We start from the raw sequence: 20,843 nt of genomic DNA, 5'->3' as shown, positions 1-20,843 counted from the left end.
TCCACACACAATCTGCTGCAGAGTGAAAAATTTCATTCTATAGAGTATTAACATTTAAATTTATCGACACTGTGTTTATGATTATTATATCCTAAATAACCATGGTAACTATTTCAAACTTAAATTTTTCTAACTAGCTTCTGCTTGATTTTTATTGGAAATGTAAATAAATTGCCTATTACATACATAATTTTATTTAGTTTATTTTTCAAACATTAAAATACATTTAAAAACACAAAAAGAAAACTAAAAATAAAAATGTAAGTAATTACAATGTCAGAAATGATAAATACAGTATCAACAGCTTATGGTAAAATAATCTTAAAAAGGTCATTCTATAGTGATCAGAAAATATTTCTCCTGTTGTCAAAATCAGTTACAAATATTCTAGCAATTTTTCTTTAGTCTATCTGATCTAACAACAATTTGTGCACACTGTACCCTGTTAAATGACTGAGCCTCTGCTGTGTCACTGCAGAACACAAGTAGCTCCTAGCCATCGTAAAGCAGTAAAAATGCATTCTGCTTCAAGCTTGAAGCTGGGCACACAAGGATAGCTCTTACCAGTGCTTCAACATAACTAAATAATTATTCAACTTCTTTTCTCACAGAAACCAAAAGCTCTTTTGTGTCATTCAGGCATTTTACTTTGTATCGTAAATGAAAGCGTTCAAGTTCTATTTTCAGAGTTTGAACATCAATTTCTACGTATGGAGACACTAAATCATGTCCTTTTTCCTCCAACAATACTTTTTCCATTGTAACCTGTTTCTTCATGCTAGGTTGGCCAAGTATTCAATATCTAAGTCCTTGGGCAGCCATATCAATAATTTGAAATTATTCCTGGCAGTAAAATTCTTCCAGCGATAGAAATTCGTGTGGATCCATGCCCTTGGACAACTGCTTAGGAACTCCTTTTCCTTGGAAGTCGCAGCTGTTCTAAGCCAAGTTCAGATATCTTTACATTCTTTGCATAAGGAAGAAAACCTCAATTATAAATTCAACTGATGAAGTCCTGAGACTGTTCTTTTTCTCCTTAGAAACTCTTGTCCAAGATGTTTAGAAGCTCAATTACTTCCTTCCCCATTATGAAATCAAGGTATATTTTTCCAGCCTCAAAAGCACTATGTTGGCCAATGGCTCCTTCATATCCCTGTTCTGTTAGTTCATTCAGTGTGTTGAGAACCAAGTATATTTTTTTCAAAATTTGGCTATATACAAAGCATGTTATGTAAAAATATCTGCAACATGTTAGGATCACTCAACGTGCTGTAATTTGTATGTTAATTGGAAACATTGTTGTTGAATTTAATTTAATGCAAATAATGTATTTGTAATGTTGTTATCAAAATCATAACTTTGCTATATATTGATCCTTTTGTATCATACTCAGATTCATTATTGTAGCTTTGTAAAAAACATTTATACAACAATACAGGATTATGTTAAGCATTACTGTAATAATATATATATGATGTGGGAGAAGCAATACTTTTTCAGTTCTAGCTCACTTTTTCTCAGTTCTCAGCAAGCTTTCTTGGTACAAAATCTGTACCAGTTAAATGTGTAAATTTCATCTTTTTTTAATATATGGAAAAGTTTCATTAAACTGCTATGTTTTCTACTTCATTTGGTAGTTAGCACACCATAAACATTTCAATATGCCCACTGAACCACAGGCAGTAACACTTTCAAAAAATATTAATTTATTTGAATAGTCCAGCACGCCAATTACTGCAGGACCAGTACTTCAAAAGTAAGTGTGCTACAGGTGCAGTTCAAGGGGATGCAAGCAGTGTACATATACCAAACAGCTACTGTGAATTGAATATTACTGTTTTGTATGTCTTTGGAAGTTAAATAAATCTGTGTCAGTCTGCTCAAAGTTTTTGATTTAGTTTCTTAGTGGCAAGGTGGCTGCACATTCTCAGGACTTGATAAACTTTGTGGGTAGTGCATGTAACAGTTAAGACTTTCTCTGTGCACAATGCTGACACAGTCGCATTTCAATGTGGAGGTAACACTTAAACTTTTTTTTAGACTCTGCTGAATTTTTAGCACTCATGCACTGATTATTGATTTTATGCTGATTTATGCAGCTAGAGCTTTTGTTTAGCAGTTCAACACAGTTATAGCATTAAATGAACTTTATAAGTTCAACATTCAGTTTATTTATGACAAACTAAGTTAACAAGTAAATCACAATTTATTTTAAGCCTATAATTTGGTGACTTGCATCATATATATTTTATTTATTTGTATTGCCGAAACTGAACTTCATTTATTTAACATTTTCATGTATTGCTGAGGCTGTAGAGTTTGTTAGTTGAAGTAATTTTACGGGTATGTGATCAACTACACCCTTCCCCTTTCCCACTCCCATCTACACCCACAACTGTAGAAGTGAGCAGAGCCGCAATAGTTGCAGGGACACCCATTTGTCCTACACCCGAAGACATTTATACAGACTTTGATATTGCCGTAGATAGCAGAGTGACTCATTAAATTTTAAACTTGGAAGCCAGAGACTACACGTGATTATTTTATTTTCCATTAAAATAATTTTTTCTGAAATAACATACAGCAGAAGACAGGATTACAAAGTCTAGATCAGTTACTACATACTGTGCTTCATTGAATAACTCACACTTTTATTTCAAACAGTTTACTCAGTGACACACACACACACACACACACACACACACACACACACGATCAAGGTTGAATGTAAACAAAATTCATGAGTAATGCCAACAAAGGCAAACAGAAGTAAAGCCCTGACATAAACTTATAATAATGACAGTCCTGGCTGATGAACACAGCTTACATCTATTCACAAAGTGTGTAGCACTACACAGGATGTCGTATGAACTGCTTGCTTCAGAATGCAAAGAACAATAGAAGAGGTTCCTGTAATGAGTTTTCAGTGGGGTTAATTGAATTTCAGTCCAAATTAATTACAAATGAATCACTCTCTAAAGAAGCAGGTATCTATTAACAATAGCTGAAACTGTTGTGTACCAATTAATCAGGCAATGACCATGCTTAATTAGATGCGATCTCTCTGGAGGTATACACTTACTTTCCTTCAATCTAAGAACCCATTTATCCAGTGAGTGCTAATATGATATTGAAATCAAGTTGTAATTTTGCACTTTTCACATATGCAAAGCTATTTCCAAAGGCATATTTAGCAGAGGAGAACATACATCCAAAAGCTGCCACACCCCAAACTACACAAAAATGACTAACACAAAAACCCATTAGATGAAATTAATATAAAACTAAATTTAAAAAACTAATCCCAACATACCTTAAACTCTCAACACCAAAGAATCTTTCAGTCAGTTTCTTCCCATTGCAAATCTTTTCATTTAGTTGCCCAGCAGAGGCAATCCTATCAACATTTTGACCCTCTGGAATAAAATTTATTAATAATTAGCACATGCCTCTTATCTGCTTAAGTGTTTTATTCATTCATTTCATCATCCTATACATTCTGTACATCCCATAATGAAAGGGAGCCTTCATTAATGCTGGATGACTTAAGTTACACATTAACAGGCAGAAGCCGCCACCAAAAGTGGCTTCTGTGAATGTTCCTATTCATCTTAAATGGTCTATTAACAGCAAAATTTCCCTCACAGAATAAATTTTATGTACAACTATGACTATTTGCAATAATTTATCATAAACTTACACTCTAGAATGCTCATATGACACAGGTTTTTAACTTTTTCCATTATACAGACAGCCAATAGTGGTCCCTGAAATCAGTAATGTTTCTTTTGCCTTAAAATAATCTGCACTCCCTGCTTCCACACCTATCATTAGCACAGAAGTAAGTGAAATTTTTGGCAGTGAAAGTCTTTCACAATATAGATAACTGTTTTGCTCTATGATCAATGTCAATGTGATCATACAAATATTCTGCGAGCAGCAAGACATATCAACAGATTATTAATAAAACAGAGGGAACGGCAGCTTTCCTAATGTAGAAATGTTTCTGCTAACCTTATTGCATGAAATTTAGGCATGAGGAGGACAAATATTTTATATCATTTTAAAAACAGTTAATTATTAATGTGATTTCTAAGAGCTGTTTCCCTTTTTCAGTTTCTTTGTTTTGATAATGCATGTAATTTCAGTTCATTAGCATCCAGGGATCTGTGGAGATCAATAAATGGGTGGATTACTCTACCTGTAGAAATAAAGTGTCTAGTAGACAGTAGCAGTGTTTTCAAATGCAGATTAATTTTGTTTCTCCTAGACAATTTCTCCCACAATACTGAGGAATTCTTAAAAGCAATTAATTAGTCAATTGCAAACCTTTGAACAGTCATCATGTTACCACATGAAACAACAATTTAAGAATGAGAATAATAATTACAGATGTATCACAAGGGCCAACACTGGGTATGCTGTTGTTCTTGTAATACATAAATAATCTTCCAACATATATTCAAGAAGTAGAAGTAGTTCCTTTTGCTGATAAGTATTATAATGAACACTAATGGAGGAACTTCCACACTTGCAAACATAAATAATTTTTTTTTTTAATATTAATAAATGGTTCTCTGAAAAATCGACTGTCACCGTATTTGGATAAAACACGGTACGAGCAATTCAGTGCTACACAAGATCTGACCACACCATTACAAATAATGAACGATGGTAAATCAATAAACGAAACAGAATATTTGAAATTCTTAGATGTTTACATCAATAAGAATCTGCACTGTAAATAAAATGTTATAAGGCTTGTTAAGTATCAAATCTGTGCAACTTTTGAATTACAGTTACCAGATTTTGGAGATGAAAATTTCAAAAAGTTGAGTTTTTTTTTTTCTATTTTCATTCATTAATATCATATGGTGTAATATTCTGGGATAACATGTCATTGAGGAAACACTGTGTTTGTTGTGCAGAAGTATGTAATAAGGATTGTAAGCAATGCCCTTTCTAGAACGTCTTGGAGACTGTTCTTTGAACAGTTTAGCATACTTCTGAAGTTTGTTGTTAACAGTCAACCACAGTTTGAAATCAACAGTAAAATTCAAACATACAACATCAGAAGGAGAAATGATTTACACTATTCATCAGCCAGCCTTAGTGTGGCATGTAAACAAGTGAGGTATTTGGAGACGAAAATAATAAATGTAAACCCAACACAAGTCGTATATACTTGCCAACTCCTTCTACTCCATTGGATTTCTGTATGTTTAGTAGTGTGTGTGTGTGTGTGTGTGTGTGTGTGTGTGTGTGTGTGCGCGTGTGTGTGCGTGTGTGTGTGTGTGTAAGGGCATGCGCATGCATGGATGTGTGTATGTGTGTCAAGAACCTAAAAGAACAATGCTGGAAACAGAATTCAGCAAAATGGACTCCAGCATTGGGCAGGTTAGGCAATAATTATAAGGCCTATATAGAGGTATATGTGTGTTTTTAAGAGAGAGAGAGAGAGAGAGAGAGAGAGAGAGAGAGAGAGAGAACATAGATAAATACAAATCACTGTATGAACGTAAAAAATAGCCTTAAGAAATCGTGGAAATGGTCAGCAAGTTGACTTATCTCATGTTGCTGACAAGATGTACAATAACTGTATAACTGACTCATACCACATCATACGAAAAGGCTGCAGTTATAATCCCAGAACATACAAATAACTGACTAATATATCTAGCAGATATGTTGCTTATGAAATGTGGGCAACATTTGTTCATTTTTCACACTTGTCATATTCAGATTGAATGTGTTTAATGGTAGTACACATAACTAACTAAAACAAAAACAAAGAAAGCAAATAAAACTACAGGTACAAGTTTCTTTCTTAAGAAACATATCTTTAAGGTACTCAATTCATTTTTGTTTATCAACTCCAGGAAACCTATTAAATAAATCTAAATTCATTTTTTAATATTTTCTTGTGTTATTTACACACAATTAGATGAAATAACAACTTTGCTGCAGTGTTTTACACAACATCAACAAAGTTTGGGTATACTTTTATAATACCATCAATGAGCACTCTACTATAGTGGCCGGCATGAAAATAGGGCTTCAATGTCATCTCACCATCTTACAGCATTGCCAGTTTTTTTATAGAGATAATTTCAAATGTTCGTAAAAATTTAAAAAAGTACTGAGCCACTCTATTTTTTGTCTAGAATATGACTGAGTACTTTCCAAAAGAAAATTCTCACTAGCTGCTAGGGGGAAAAAAATGAAAACTAACGTTACAAGAAATTTTTGAGGAATGAACATCCCAATGTTTACAGATGCATATGTTGCGTCTTTTATTTCGGAAACATAAAAGTATTCTGAGATAAAAAATAGACTATTATAAGAGGTGTGAAACTGTGCCGACTACGTAGTGAAAAATGTTGTTGATGAATTTTCGTTCTGTAGGACTGCAAAGAAACTTCCCATGATAAAGTTGTTAAGAAAACTACAAAATTATTTTTGGTAACATTTCAGACATCATTATTGTATCATATCACATACAGAGGCAAATTACTTCTGCGATACTCCGTGCGCAGCAGCGCGCGAGTCGTCGTAGGCTGTCGCCAAGAGTTTTGTTCGAACGACTCACCTAATATGACCGAGAATATTCCCTAATTCCCGAAAATACATAACTGGCTGCAAATACATATCCTTCGTCATTTCATCCATCACTCAAAACACCAAATAAGCTACGCAAAAATAATTGATGTTATTTTGAAGCCAATATTTTCACTGAAGTCGAGCAAAATATTTGTTCGAAAGGTTTTGTGAAACCCAAGATTTATCTAAATTTGCTCTAAACCTATTATTCTCAGCCCACAAGACGTGCTTGGTACACAAAAACCTCGTTCTTACTACTGCAATGTCCCTGTCTTGTGTTACAAATTTCGTCCATCATTACAGTTTCTGAATTAAAAACCAAGTGGGCCGAGAAGACAGTGCATTGAAATGACTGGCCAGAATAACCAATTTTATCGCAGACTTTACCCTGTATGTCTCTAGCCATCGGATACTATCCTCTATTACACTGAAGTAATACAATTCTACGTTCTAGCTTTTTGTAAAAATCGTCAAATATCATAGATTTCTATGCTCTTCACAGAGAATCTGCATAGGTGCTGGGACTGTTCTGATGTTACTGCACAGTTTATATATACAGTCGATACAGAAGCACCACAACGTTTTGTCATTTTATGAACTGCATTACTCTTAATACGAAACAGCCAGTAAATCCTTCTATGAAAAAAGAGAGTTAAATTTCGAATGCACAAGTAAACCAAATACAATAAGATTATATCAGAAAGTAAAGACATTCGATACAGGATTTTGGGAAAAACTGTTGTTAATTAATGCAGAATTGACAATCTTATTTTAATTGGCAGTTACTGTCGAGTAAACTAATCGCCACCACTTGTTTATCAGACATCTACTGTAAGGTGAAAACATTCGCAGTATGTCCTCTATAGCTGAAATGAATAGACAAACATTTAAATCACGTCAGCTTTTTACATAGACCGCACTTACCCAAACTGAAGGATCTTCTGGCTCCGTGTCTTCAGATTCACTGTCGTTTGTTTCAGCCAGGTGTATAATCACAGATTCCATTTGGGTGTCTTTTAAACCCTGGTTCAAGAAATCAGTTTCTTGCAATGCTTCTGCACGTTTTAGACACCTCTCCAGTTCTGCTAAGTAACATTGTCAAGAGCTTCGTGTGTTAGCTTCTTGACATCAGCAAGTTTGAAAGTAGTATTTCTTTTCGCTACTTCTTGCTTTACTTGGTCCCATATCAATTCAATGGGATTATACTGAAAGTGATACGGTGGTAGATGTACCATTTGGTGTCCCATTTCGTTTGGCAGTTGATCTAATTCGTAAGTCCTTTTGGCACCTACTATTTCTCCCTTAGACAGGAGTTCAGCCTTCGTTTCATCGATTGAAAATGAAACATTCTTTCTCTTTAACCACTTCATAATATCTGCCTTGCACCAATTTGAATGTGGTAGCTTTTCTATCTGCATGGAGTGGTAGCTGGTGTTATCCATCATGATAATTGACCCTTCTTCCAGCACAGACAACAATCGAATAAACTAATTCTTAAAAACTTCTCCATTCATTTCTGAATGGTAATCGTATTGGCAAGAACTTTTCCCGCCACAAAAACAAGTTTGGCCTCTGGTATGTAGCACGTGGTTAATGAACCATCATGGGCAATGATTAATCGGCCACCTCTAAAAATAGGCACTTTCAAACTGCCATTTCCATTGGAGTCATGCTATATATACTTATTGGCGTGGTTCTGTGAAACCAGAGTTTCATGCAAGGACACTACCGGCCTGGTGTCTTCAGCACGCAAGAAGTGCACCGTACGCAAAAAACTTCGCTCTTGTTGCTGCAATGTCTCTGTGTTCCATTAAGAATTTCCTTGTCTGTCATTACACTTCTTGAATCGGAAACCAAGCGAGTGGCGAAGACGAAGATCAGAGGTCTCTGAGCCCGAGTAATTAATTTTTTCATGGAGGTCAGACTGTATTTTTTTATCCGTTGAATACTCTCCTCTGTCGTAATATCCAAGTACAGTTCTATGCACGAGCTCTTTGTTAAAATTGTCAAAGTCGGTTGATTTCCGTTCACGTTTGTATCCCTTTCTTGGAGAATCTAAATACTCATTCATGTCTGGACTCTACTTCTGTGCCAGCCACTATAGTGTACTATTTTGTAATAAGGACCAATGAAACGCACCTGTTACAACGGGGTGTTAATAAGCTGTTGGCTTTTCCTAGTTAAAATTGATGTACATTAATTCTGACATTTTGTTTTTGCATTAAACTTTATTCTTTACATAATGGGTGATAGTACTTGTATATCAGTAACATTGATTTTTATTTCTTGGGTGCATGTTTGAAACGAACATGGCACAAGAAAACAGAGAACTCACAGTGAGAGAGAATTGAGCTGTAAGGGAACACAACCAAATAAATTTATGATGATATGCCTGGTACACTGGGCGATAACTGCCACTCCTATTCCACCATCAAGAAATGAGTTGCTGCATTTAAAACAGGGCATTATGGCACTGAAGATGAAGAGCATACTGAAAGGCCATATTAAGTCACGGTTCTGGAAACAGTGTGTGCTGTTCATTCCATGATTCTGGATAGTATAAGGATAACTGCTAAAAATATAACAGAGACCCAAAGCATATCCCAAGAACATGTGGGTCATATTGTTCACAAAGTGTTGGACATGAGAAAGCTCTCAGCCAAATGGATTCCTAAATGTGTCAAGGCAGACCGAAAGTGTGAATGAGTGGTTGCTTTACAGTTCATTTGGGTCGAGTTTCCCTGGGATTCTGTAGGATTTTTGGATCATCTCATCAACATAGTTGAAACCTGGACACACACTTATGATCTAGAGCCCAAATAATAGTCCAAAGAATACACACACATTGATTAAAGAAGTTCAAAACAAAGCTCAGCTGACAAGTTGCTAGCATCCATCTTTTGTGATAAAGATGGAATCCTGTTTACAGACTACTAAGAACATGGTAAACCATCATGTCAAAGTACTATGTTGAACTTCTCAACAAACTGAAGCAACAATTGGTCTCCAAATGTTGTGGAAAGCCGAGAGAAGGAATATTGTCTCTGCAAGACAATGCCCCTCCTCACAAGGCACCCATCACACAGCAACAATTGGCAGACCTTTACTTTGAAATCCTCAAACTTCCGCCATATCCATCTGACTTGGTTCCCTCAGACTTATCTTTTCCCAAATATCAAGAAACATCTCACCAGAAAATGATTTCTGAACACTGAGGAAACCAAAAAGGCTGTGGATCAGAGGTTTGCAGCACAACTGAAATCTTTTATTTGGATGGGTTAAAGACTCTGGAGCAAAGATGCCAGAAAGGAGTTGAGCTCGAAGGCGAACATGTTGAGCAAATCAATATTTCATACTCATACAGCATTACTTTCTTTATAAAGCCAGGGTCTTATCAGCACTACCTCATAAGTGTTGGGGAGCACCAAAACTCGTGGTCCCTTAATGAGAAAAAGAAAGAAAACAATGTGAGGACACCCTTTCATTCAGCTTAAAATATGGGATTTTGATAACTACTGCTCACTGTGGCATTTTTGAAAAGATATCAGATTCACCTGTTGAAACAGCTTGAAGCAGTTCCTCACAATGCTAACAGCCTGGAAATGCAGGTATCCTTTTTTAAACCATCAGCTTTATCAAAATTGTACAACTGATCATTCTATCAGTCAGAGGGCTATCAGATTCATCTGTTGAAACAGCTTGAAGCAGTTCCTCACAATGCTAACAGCCTGGAAATGCAGGTATCCTTTTTTAAACCATCAGCTTTATCAAAATTGTACAACTGATCATTCTATCAGTCAGAGGGCTATTACTAGGCTACAGCTTCAACGATTTATTGACTTCATAGTACACAGTTACCTTCTCTAAGACTTTAAGCAGTATTATACATGAACAAAAAACTCTAATCTGATAGTGGTTGCACACTTTCACGAAATTATATATGACAGAACACAAGCATCAAGATACCAGCCAATGAAACATAAAACATGAGAGAATGAGAAAACAAGAGAATGGTTACGCCCAAATTAAATTAGTTTCAGAAATTATAATTTCTTTGTTGGAACTGAGAAACCAATGCTTAAGTCCTGAATGGACAGCTAAGTTGGTAAAAGCATTGGCCATGATTCTGATTTTGAGTCATGGTTTGGTACACATTTTAATGTGCTAGTATGTTTTATGTTTACTTTCCATTTCATTTTTTTCTCTTCTCTGTGCTTTTTTCCTTTCCTTTTTCTTTCATCTCAACCCCTGTTCCTGACTGAAGTCTTCCAGTTTTCATCCCATATTCTTTCTTTGTTCTTTTATCTCCTGTACCTACCCTTTTTCTTGCAGATTTCTTTTCACTAGCAATTTCAGTTTATTTTTATTTTGTCTTTAACTCTCATTTATTAGTTATTAACTACCTACAGCTCATAATTGTGCACTGTGGAATTTGAATCTGGTCTGTTGCTCCGGAGGTACAGCCCAATAATTTCCTACACCCAGTTTTCAGGGCCTTTTTTCATTCCTTTGGCATTTTTTTCTGGATGAATGAGTTTAAAATCTGAATACTTTAAAATTCACCACATTTTTAAATATCTGTTTGTGGCAGTCCTATTTCTGTTAGCAATTCATTCACTCCTCCACCACAATCTGGAGCCCCACCTTTGTCAATGTAGTAATGGTAGAGTTATTAAATAAGAAAGTGAAGCAGTAACTAGAGACTGATTGTGCACACTGCTTTAACAAAACACTATCATTCTAATGCAATATGCTCTTTCTGCAGTCACAAGCAAAAACGAATTAGTGAAATTAGCAGAAAAGCTGTTTTTTCTTAGCTGCACTAAAATTGCTGCTGTTTATCTTCTATTATCTGTGTTACTATACTGAAGAATAACAGTCACCAACATGTTATAAGGACATGGGTCAGTTTACAATAGGTATTAAGACTCAACATGATGTTTTCAATATTCCAGTGAATCTGCAGTTTCTCAATTTCTTGTTTCTAGTTTTTGCAGCAGTGTCCTTTTTTTTACCTGTATTAATTACACTTCATATAAAAATTATGTTTTTACTAGCAACAGATACCATAAAGAAGAACAAGCAGAAGGATTGTGACATCCTGAAAGATGACTGCAAAATGTGAAGCTGTCAGCCTCAGACAATATTCTTACAGCTAACTTTCATCCAACAAATACTTGATTTATTTCAGCGGCATTTGTTCCAGAAACTAATTCTCAAAGACATTATGGGATGAAAGAATGGAAAAATTAGTTAGCATTTTTCTCTACAAGTGAATACTCAATGTTCCATTTAGTCACACACCATCAATGTCTGTTCCTGGCACCAACAAGCCATTTTTATCTGTTTGAAATTGAATAATATGAATTTTAATGACTTGTTAAGAAATAGATTAGTGCGTAACATCTCACAGAGATGTAGAGATGGCTCGGGGAAGGAAAGACACCACACCCTTTTGAGAGGAGCAACCCCTATAACAGAATCAAGTGATCTACAATAGTCACAGAAAACCTAAATCTAGAAGGGCAGGCAATTGTACACACAGTATCTTAAATTCAAACTTTCTTAGATAATTTTCAGAAAATAAAACAGCAAGAAAACAGCCTAAAATGGCATAATTAAAAAGAAAGATGATGAGACTTACCAAACAAAAGCGCTGGCAGGTCGATAGACACACAAACAAACACAAACATACACACAAAAATCTAGCTTTCGCAACCAACGGTTGCCTCGTCAGGAAAGAGGGAAGGAGAATGGAAGACAAAAGGATATGGGTTTTAAGGGATTGGAATGACTCCTTACCCTCTCCCTTAAAACCCATATCCTTTTGTCTTCCCTTCTCCTTCCCTCTTTCCTGACGAGGCAACCGTTGGTTGCGAAAGCTAGATTTTTGTGTGTATGTTTGTGTTTGTTTGTGTGTCTATCGACCTGCCAGCGCTTTTGTTTGGTAAGTCTCATCATCTTTCTTTTTAATTATATATATATATATATATATATATATATATATATATATATATATATATATATATATATATAAAAAGAAAGATGATGAGACTTACCCAACAAAAGCGCTGGCAGGTCGATAGACACACAAATAAACACAAACATACACACAAAACTCTAGCTTTCGCAACCAACGGTTGCCTCGTCGGGAAAGAGGGAAGGAGAAGGAAAGACAAAAGGAAATTTCCTTCTCCTTCCCTCTTTCCTGACGAGGCAACCGTTGGTTGCGAAAGCTAGAGTTTTGTGTGTATGTTTGTGTTTATTTGTGTGTCTATCGACCTGCCAGCGCTTTTGTTGGGTAAGTCTCATCATCTTTCTTTTTAAATATATTTTTCCCACGTGGAATGTTTCCCTCTATTATATATATATATATATATATATATATATATATACGGTTATAATAGAAGGAAACATTCCGTGAAGGAAAAATATACCTAAAAACAAAGATGATGTGACTTACCAAATGAAAGTGCTGGCAGGTCGACAGACACACAAACGAACACAAACATACACACAAAATTCAAGCTTTCGCAACAAATTGTTGCCTCATCAGGAAAGAGGGAAGGAGAGGGAAAGACGAAAGGATGTGGCTTTTAAGGGAGAGGGTAAGGAGTCATTCCAGTCCCGGGAGCGGAAAGACTTACCTTATGGGGAAAAAAGGACGGGTATACACTCGCGCGCGCGCGCACACACACACATATCCATCCACACATATACAGACACAAGCAGACATATTTAAAGACAAAGAGTTTGGGCAGAGATGTCAGTCGAGGCAGAAGTGCAGAGGCAAAGATGTTGTTGAATGACAGGTGAGGTATGAGTAGCAGCAACTTGAAATTCCCGTTATCCACCAGGCCTCAATCTCCGCTAATTTCAAGTTGCCGCCACTCATACCTCACCTGTCATTCAGCAACATCTTTGCCTCTGCACTTCCGCCTCGACTGACATTTCTGCCCAAACTCTTTGCCTCTGTATATGTCTGCTTGTGTCTGTATATGTTTGGATGGATGTGTGTGTGTGCATGCGAGTGTATACCCGTCCTTTTTTCCCCCTTAAGGTAAGTCTTTCCGCTCCTGGGATTGGAATGACTCCTTACCCTCTCCCTTAAAACCCACATCCTTTCATCTTTCCCTCTCCTTCCCTCTTTCCTGATGAAGCAACCGGGCGTTGTGAAAGCTCGAAATTTTGTGCGTGTGTTTGTGTGTTTTTTATTGTGCTTATCTACCAGCGCTTTCCCGTTTGGTAAGTCATGGAATCTCTGTTTTTAATATATTTTTCCCATGTGGAATGTTTCTTTCTATATAGTGCCTGTTGTAGAAAATCTGTGTATATGAGTCTTGTTGCTTCTTGGTAAATACAATGTTCATTGTCACTGTGGGGCAGTGACCAATGATCTGAATCAATTATCATTTCTACCACTGATTTTTGGTATCTGAGTTTCATTTTCTTCAATGTTTTATTGGTTTTTCCTTTAATAATGCTCATCAGATACATTACTTTTTGCTTTATTCTCAGAGTAGTTTCATCTTGTCCGCATAGAATGTGTCCTGGATTGATGCTTCATCTACTATATTTTGAGCAAAGCATACACCATACTGTCGTATTAGGTAAGATCCAAAAGATCAAGCTTTTTCTTACACTACTCATTCATCCAATCATTCATTACGTTCCATAGATACCATCATGAAGGAGAACCTTCACAGATAAACAAGTCAAAGTATACAATAATAAAACACAAGTAAACCAAGAAGCTTACTCTGTACACTGCATTAACAGAAAACTCACCACTATATTGCTTAGTACTATTCATGCTTATGACAGCTAAATTTAATTGACTAAATTAGAAAGGACACTGCCACTTTGAAATAGCTACTGCCTTCTCAGTTATACTATATAGCTGCTGGAAACTGCTATTGGTAGTTTAATATTATCTTATTACAATGGGATTTTTTGAAGAAAAAAGTAAATTATTAATTGTACAGCAGCTTTACAGCAAACACTACAGATGCACACCACCTATTCTGTCTGTAGGATAAGATTTTCATTTACTAATCGTACAAACCTGAAAACAAAAATCAGTAACATAGATCAGATTGTTAATTAATTCCACACATCATTTGCATTATTTCTTAAAAAAATATACAAAATAAATTAGTTTTCTGACTGTGCACCCATGATTTGTAAATAAACACACTAAAATTTATCAACAAAGTAAACATTTTTGTCTTTCTTATTACACATGCTTTTAGTTTTTAATTATTTGCTTTTAAAGAATAAAATGAGTTGTCCAGCAAAAACAATTTGAGATTAGATTTAAAATTTGCTACCTGTCATATACATTATGTCATTTGGCATATAACAAAATGATTTTATGGCTGCAGACTAAAAAGCTTTTTGAGATGTGATGTTTAAAGCTTTCCCGGCGTACTGATTGTTCCGTAAAAACACGGGAGAACTGCCGGATATCAGTAACGTCCTGCCACGATATTTCGGTGCAGAATCTTCTGGCCATCTTCAGGAGAGTGCCACTGTAGTAGTACTGGCGAGTACACGCTGTGCTCCGCTATTTAAAGCCATACTGAGGTGACATTGCGCATGCACTGCTCGGCGTGTGCGTTCATACATCTACATCTACATTTATACTCCGCAAGCCACCCAACGGTGTGTGGCGGAGGGCACTTTACGTGCCACTGTCATTATCTCCCTTTCCTGTTCCAGTCGCGTATGGTTCGCGGGAAGAACGACTGTCTGAAAGCCTCTGTGCGCGCTCTAATCTCTCTAATTTTACATTCGTGATCTCCTCGGGAGGTATAAGTAGGGGGAAGCAATATATTCGATACCTCATCCAGAAACGCACCCTCTCGAAACCTGGCGAGCAAGCTACACCGCGATGCAGAGCGCCTCTCTTGCAGAGTCTGCCACTTGAGTTTGTTAAACATCTCCGTAACGCTATCACGGTTACCAAATAACCCTGTGACGAAACGCGCCGCTCTTCTTTGGATCTTCTCTATCTCCTCCGTCAACCCGATCTGGTACGGATCCCACACTGATGAGCAATACTCAAGTATAGGTCGAACGAGTGTTTTGTAAGCCACCTCCTTTGTTGATGGACTACATTTTCTAAGGACTCTCCCAATGAATCTCAACCTGGTACCCGCCTTACCAACAATTAATTTTATATGATCATTCCACTTCAAATCGTTCCGCACGCATACTCCCAGATATTTTACAGAAGTAACTGCTACCAGTGTTTGTTCCGCTATCATATAATCATACAATAAAGGATCCTTCTTTCTATGTATTCGCAATACATTACATTTGTCTATGTTAAGGGTCAGTTGCCACTCCCTGCACCAAGTGCCTATCCGCTGCAGATCTTCCTGCATTTCGCTACAATTTTCTAATGCTGCAACTTCTCTGTATACTACAGCATCATCCGCGAAAAGCCGCATGGAACTTCCGACACTATCTACTAGGTCATTTATATATATTGTGAAAAGCAATGGTCCCATAACACTCCCCTGTGGCACGCCAGAGGTTACTTTAACGTCTGTAGATGTCTCTCCATTGAGAACAACATGCTGTGTTCTGTTTGCTAAAAACTCTTCAATCCAGCCACACAGCTGGTCTGATATTCCGTAGGCTCTTACTTTGTTTATCAGACGACAGTGCGGAACTGTATCGAACGCCTTCCGGAAGTCAAGGAAAATGGCATCTACCTGGGAGCCTGTATCTAATATTTTCTGGGTTTCATGAACAAATAATGCGAGTTGGGTTTCACACGATCGCTGTTTCCGGAATCCATGTTGATTCCTACATAGTAGATTCTGAGTTTCCAAAAACGACATGATACTCGAGCAAAAGACATGTTCTAAAATTCTACAACAGATCGACGTCAGAGAGATAGGTCTATAGTTTTGCGCATCTGCTCGACGACCCTTCTTGAAGACTGGGACTACCTGTGCTCTTTTCCAATCATTTGGAACCTTCTGTTCCTCTAGAGACTTGCGGTACACGGCTGTTAGAAGGGGGGCAAGTTCTTTCGCGTACTCTGTGTAGAATCGAATTGGTATCCCGTCAGGTCCAGTGGACTTTCCTCTGTTGAGTGATTCCAGTTGCTTTTCTATTCCTTGGACACTTATTTCAATGTCAGCCATTTTTTCGTTGGTGCGAGGATTTAGAGAAGGAACTGCAGTGCGGTCTTCCTCTGTGAAACAGCTTTGGAAAAAGGTGTTTAGTATTTCAGCTTTACGCTTGTCATCCTCTGTTTCAATGCCATCATCATCCCAGAGTGTCTGGACATGATGTTTCGAGCCACTTACTGATTTAACGTAAGACCAGAACTTCCTAGGATTTTCTGTCAAGTCGGTACCTAGTATTTTACTTTCGAATTCACTGAACGCTTCACGCATAGCCCTCCTTACGCTAACTTTGACATCGTTTAGCTTCTGTTTGTCTGAGAGGTTTTGGCTGCGTTTAAACTTGGAGTGAAGCTCTCTTTGCTTTCGCAGTAGTTTCCTAACTTTGTTGTTGTACCACGGTGGGTTTTTCCCGTCCCTCACAGTTTTGCTCGGCACGTACCTGTCTAAAACGCATTTAACGGTTGCCTTGAACTTTTTCCATAAACACTCAACATTGTCAGTGTCGGAACAGAAATTTTCGTTTTGATCTGTTAGGTAGTCTGAAATCTGCCTTCTATTACTCTTGCTAAACAGATAAACCTTTCTCCCTTTTTTTATATTCCTATTAACTTCCATATTCAGGGATGCTGCAATGGCCTTATGATCACTGATTCCCTGTTCTGCACTTACAGAGTCGAAAAGTTCGGGTCTGTTTGTTATCAGTAGGTCCAAGATGTTATCTCCACGAGTCGGTTCTCTGTTTAATTGCTCGAGGTAATTTTCGGATAGTGCACTCAGTATAATGTCACTCGATGCTCTGTCCCTACCACCCGTCCTAAACATCTGAGTGTCCCAGTCTATATCTGGTAAATTGAAATCTCCACCTAAGACCATAACATGCTGAGAAAATTTATGTGAAGCTCTCTTTGCTTTCGCAGTAGTTTCCTAACTTTGTTGTTGTACCACGGTGGGTTTTTCCCGTCCCTCACAGTTTTGCTCGGCACGTACCTGTCTAAAACGCATTTAACGGTTGCCTTGAACTTTTTCCTGGCATATCGGTATCAGGTCGATTTCCATCTTTATGCAGATAACTACGTTGACTATGAAGTTTCTCTATAAAAGGATTCCAAGCAGAGTTTAGCTGATAACCGTTATCTCGACTGATGAGAGTCTCATTGTCAGACAATCTTATTTCCACAGATTCATTGATAATCGAGCTCCGAAAGTTTGATGTATGGGCCAAACTTTTTGTGTCGTCGTAATTCATGGATGGTCTGTGGAAATACAATGTTCGGCGATTGCGGACTTGGTGGGTTGGAAAAGGCGAGTATGCCGTTGGTGTTCAACAATGCGTTCCTGCACAATTTGTGTTGTTTGCCCTATATACGATTTGCCGCATTCACAAGGAATTTTGTAAACACCTGGTTTACGCAGGCCCAGGTCGTCTTTAACAGATCCCACCAGTGATGAAATTTTGGAAGGAGGGCGAAAGATGACTCGCACTTGATACTTTCTCAATATTCTGCCTATCTGTGAAGAAATATTCCCAATAAATGGTAGATAAACAGTCGACCTGAAGGCCTCCTCCTCTTCCTTGTTCCATCGTTTGTAGGTCTTCATCACTCTGTTCACTTGCCTAGGTGAAAAGCCATTCTTCAAAAATACTTTTTGCAGGTGTTCCAGTTCCGCTTGAAGACTGTCGGCATCAGAGATAGTATGGGCACAGAGGATCAAGGTTTTGAGAACGCCCATTGTTTGTGCTGGATGGTGGCAACTAGTAGCTTGTAGATACAGGTCTGTATGGGTGGGCTTTCTGTGCACCGAGTGACCAAATGTGCCATCACTCTTCCGTCGCACCAAGACGTCTAAAAATGGCAGACAACCATCTTTCTCTATCTCCATGCTAAACTTTATGTTTTCATGTATGGAGTTCATGTGACGTAAAAATTCTTGGAGACAGTCCAGACCATGAGGCAACACTATAAAAGTGTCGTCAACGTACTGCCAAAGTACTGTCGGTTTAAAAGTGGCAGAGTCGAGTGCTCTCTCCTCAAAATCCTCCATAAAAAGGTTGGCCACGAGGGGAGACAAAGGACTCCCCATGAAGAATGGCTTTTCACCTAGGCAAGTGAACAGAGTGATAAAGACCTACAAACGATGGAACAAGGAAGAGGAAGAAGCCTTCAGGTCGACTGTTTATCTACCATTTATTGGGAATATTTCTTCACAGATAGGCAGAATATTGAGAAAGTATTGAGTGAGAGTCATCTTTCGCCCTCCTTCCAAAATTTAATCACTGGTGGGATCCGTTAGACGACCTGGGCCTGCGTAAACCAGGTGTTTACAAAATTCCATGTGAATGCGGCAAATCATATATAGAGCAAACAACACGAACTGTGCAGGAACGCATTGTTGAACACCAATGGCATACTCCCCTTCTCCAACCCACCAAGTCCGCAATTGCCGAACATTGTATTTCCACAGACCATTCCATGAATTACAACGACACAAAAATTTTGGCCCATACATCAAACTTTTGGAGCTCGATTATCAATGAATCTGTGGAAATAAGATTGTCTGACAATGAGACTCTCACCAATCAAGATAACAGTTATCAGCTAAACTCTGCTTGGAATCGTGTTATAGAGAAACTTCGTAGTCAACATAGTTATCTGCATAAAGATGGAAATCGACCTGATACCGATACGCCAGGATTTCACACTGGAGGGCGCGAGGCGCAGCGCATGGGACCGTTATGAACGCGCACGCTGAGCAGCGCATGCACAATGTCACCTCAGTACGGTTGTAAATAGCGGAGCTCAGCGTGTACTCACCAGTACTACTACAGAGTACTACTACAGTGGCACTCACCTGAAGATGGCCAGAAGATTCTGCGCCGAAATATCGTGGCAGGACGTTACTGATATCCGGCAGTTCTCCCGTGTTTTTATGGAATGAGCTTTTTGAGATGTTTTACAAATGAGTAATGAAGAAAATTTGGTTAATAATCAGCAACTTCTTTCTTATTGTGTTGTTCTCATAATATGAAGGATTTTTAATATGAATTTTGTTAGAGAAGATATACACAGTGAAAGTGTGGTTGTCAAACCTAATTCCTTGAAAATATCACTACAATATAAATATGGATGAACATTGGTTCCGAAAGCTTGCATATTTCCTGAGCTCCTTTTTATGCATTTTCTCCAGCCACTGCACAGTGAGTAGATTTTTTTATCTATTCAATTATATTTTCAAAAGCAATACAATTTCATTATTTATTAATATGAATGATTCATGTATGTTAAGAGATAGGTAATATTCATGTGTAAAGAATCAGACTGAATCTAAAATTGAACCCTATAGGACTTCATTCATGGTTAATTTCTAGCCCTTAAGACTGTCTATACTTATAATATTGTTTGCATCATTCACCACCACATTTTACATTCTTTTTTTAAAGTATGCTTCAAATCAAGTTGTTTGTAACACAATTCAGTCTATAAAATGTAAGCTTTTCTAAGAAGGTGTATTTATCCACCAAATAAGATGCATTATATCATCGAAAATAAACAATTTTTGAAAATATTTTGTAATTTGATATTATGTAATTTTCTTCTCATCCGTCAGTTAAGCCTCCCCTGTCCAGCTGATCAACCCTTCTTTCTGATTGTTGGGAACTGCTCTGGAAGAGATTGGAAACGTGAGAGCTTAGTGGTAGAGGGTCAACAGAAACATCCGATCTCACGCGTCGGCTTTGACCCGTGATGTAAGCGTGTTGTGGTGTGTGACGTCATTACGGCGCGGATTTTGGTTTGTGATTGTGGCGTGTTTGTAGATGTCGTGTTGTTGTTTGTTGTGCCCTCTGGTGGTGTGTTCATGGTTTTCGTTTGTTTGGTGTGTTGGGGTCAGTTTGCTGTTGCTCAGAGGTGAGTGCTGCGTGCGTGGTTTTGAAGCGGAATTTGTATTAGTGAGTTAACGGTTTTGTGTGATGGTTAATGTAATGATGATTGCTGTACGTCGGGTGAGTTTGTTATTAAGTGTATTCGGTTGTGGTTTTTGTGGTAAGTTCCCTTTTTTTTGTTTTGGCGTATGTGTTGTGTATTGGGTATAGGGAAGTGT

General features: G+C 37.6%; 1 protein-coding gene across 1 annotated transcript in view; it reads right to left on the bottom strand.

The window, feature by feature from the left end:
- LOC126175458 (ribosome-releasing factor 2, mitochondrial) overlaps window positions 1–20,843 on the bottom strand; it is a 225,111-nt gene that overhangs the window by 192,424 nt on the left and 11,844 nt on the right. The window contains exon 2 of the mRNA XM_049922265.1: window positions 3,314–3,416. The gene's annotated coding sequence lies outside the window, so the exon portion shown is untranslated. The remainder of the gene's footprint in view (window positions 1–3,313; window positions 3,417–20,843) is intronic.

The sequence above is a fragment of the Schistocerca cancellata genome, chromosome 1 (genome assembly GCF_023864275.1).
Source record: "Schistocerca cancellata isolate TAMUIC-IGC-003103 chromosome 1, iqSchCanc2.1, whole genome shotgun sequence".
Classification (NCBI taxonomy): domain Eukaryota; kingdom Metazoa; phylum Arthropoda; class Insecta; order Orthoptera; family Acrididae; genus Schistocerca; species Schistocerca cancellata.
This window is presented reverse-complemented; position numbering and strand designations above follow the sequence as displayed.